Consider the following 2,593-nt stretch of genomic DNA (forward strand, 5'->3'; position numbering starts at 1 on the left):
AAGCTAAAAGGTATTTCATCGACCTCGGATGTTAACTTGTTCTTGAATACGGGATATAAAATAAAAGTGTTCCCAAAGAATGATGCAAATTCTTCAACTATGGCTTACGGATCTTTAACCACCACATTGGGCAACCTCATTATTTAAGGTATACTAAAGCATCCTTTTATATAGGTATTTATAGCTTAACACGGCGTCTTATGAAGTAAAATTTATTGCGATATAGATCTGATCTGTTTAATTTAAAGTTCTTAACGGGGTTATCCTTCTTATATATATTATTAATCAGTTCTCGAGAATAATAAATAGAAAATCGTCGTTGGCGCTTCTGCTTAAATGGGACGCAGGCAACAAAAATTTCATTCAATGTGTGATACAGAGCACGATTAATAGACTGCTCCCTACGACGCTTTAACTCGGATTTTGCAGCATCCAACTCGCTACGCTGTCTGGGCGTCATATCTGTGTAGATTTGACCTGACTTGGTTATCTATTTTCGGGCTTTAAAATAAGATTAATAGGTAGATATCATCAGCTATCATTACCGATAAGATATCATCAGTGCTGCCAATCGTCTGTCAGTTCAAAATTTAAAAAAAAATCAAGACGAGAAACCATGACAATTACCCTGATTTCACTAGCTGAAATATTACCACAGTCCTTGCAGACCACTTTTCTGCAGAGATGGCGCCGGTATCCAAAGAGCTCACTTTTACTTTCCTTGACCGAGCAGCGTTTGCTGCACATATGACAAACTCTATACTTATATACTCTACTTACTCTATGATATTATGCGTTTCACGCAAAATTTTGGCACAACTTCATGTAACATATGCTATATATAAAACAGACAAATACTAAACCATAACAAAAGAAATAGTACAAAAAAAGTTTTTAAACAATAAACCTATTTAACTAAATGACAAAAATGGCTCCCAACGGTTTGACAATGTAGGACAATCATAGTAAAAAATATTTTATAATTTTTCGAACATATCGGAAATTATCAATTCACATTTTCTTTAATTCGTTGATATTTTCCTGTTTTGTCCCACAAGCTTTATTTTTTTAATGCCCCTAGAAAAAGTAGTCTAGGGATGTAAGATCAAGGCTTCTTGCTGGCCATTCAATTTCGCCTCTTCTGGCTATCCAACGATTTGGAAAAGTCGTATCTAAGAATCTTCTTACATTCCTTCTTACAACTCCAAAATGAGGAGAGATGCCTTCTTGTGGAAGCCACATTTGATAAAAATTAGCATTATTGTCTTCTTATTTTTGGTACTATCCGATTTTCCAGTAAATCCAGATCTCGGGTAGCATTTAAATTATTATCAATAAAAAATGGACCTATTACTCTTTACCAAATACACCTGCTCAAACATTTAACTTTTTTAGGATACTGGGTATTTCACGCATTTTTGTCTGACCAATGTCTGCAATTATTCACGATTCTAATTGATAGCTCCCGATATGTTTGAAATGTTACGATAAATAATTTACAATCATATATTGTAGCAAATGTTTTCGACGATAATGTGGCACATTGTTAAAACGTCCAATTTGGCCATTTCCACCATTTGATTAAATAGGTTTATTGTTTTATATACTTTTTTTTTCGTTTATTTTTTTGTGGGATAGTATTTGCATGTTTTATTTATAATAAATTTGAAATAATAACGTTTTAAACTACTGTATCTTTAATTCTGTTGAAGTTGGGTATAGCATATGTTACATGAAGTTATGTTATTACTTATAGTATTGTTATTATATTATTTTGCAATCGAAAAATTGATAAAAATATACCATTCTATTTAAAAAAAGGTAACTGTGGTCTCTATTGTACTGTTGTGATGCCCTCCTATAGGTATAGGCCTAAAAGAGGTCTATAGTTTTAATTTAGGACACTTTTTGATAAAAAGACGCGTTCACCAATTAAGGGCTTCTGGGACTTTTTTAGCACATGGTATGAAACTTCTTCAACATTTTCATGATTGATAAATAATTTATGCTCAATTTTTCACTGTATTAAACTGTAATAAGCTCATCCATAAAAGATATGCTGCCAACTAGAATTTGCTTCGTAAAAATCAGGTCTATAAAGCATAATTTGCCGAATGTCACCCAGAAACCAGTATTTTTTTAACTTGAGTATTTAGATTTGATGATAAATAACTGGCTTGCCTGGTAAATCGATATGACTGGCTCTTTGGTAGTGGCAGCAAGTGCGGTAAAGACGGAAGTCAACTACTGTTTCCTTTTACAGGCTTTAAACTCGTTGTAAGAATGCAACAATGATTGTTGAGGATATTATCAGGACAATTCACTTCGCAGGCTAAAATTGCAAACCCAAAGGGCGGGTTCTTGCGGTAGTAAATACGAACTATGCTGGTTTGGTTAAACTCATTACTATTTATTATAATACTTACACAAACACCGTTGGCGAAAATTTACTTTTTTGGCCTACTTGGCGGGAACTAGCTCCTCATCCTTACTACTAATACATAAACGCCAATACCTTTCTTGAAAGAAACTAGGATTTTAAAGTTACTTAAAGAATTTGGAACGAATACAAAGAATAATAAAAACTACTATA

The sequence above is a fragment of the Anthonomus grandis genome, chromosome 2 (assembly GCF_022605725.1).
Source record: "Anthonomus grandis grandis chromosome 2, icAntGran1.3, whole genome shotgun sequence".
Classification (NCBI taxonomy): Eukaryota; Metazoa; Arthropoda; class Insecta; order Coleoptera; family Curculionidae; genus Anthonomus; species Anthonomus grandis.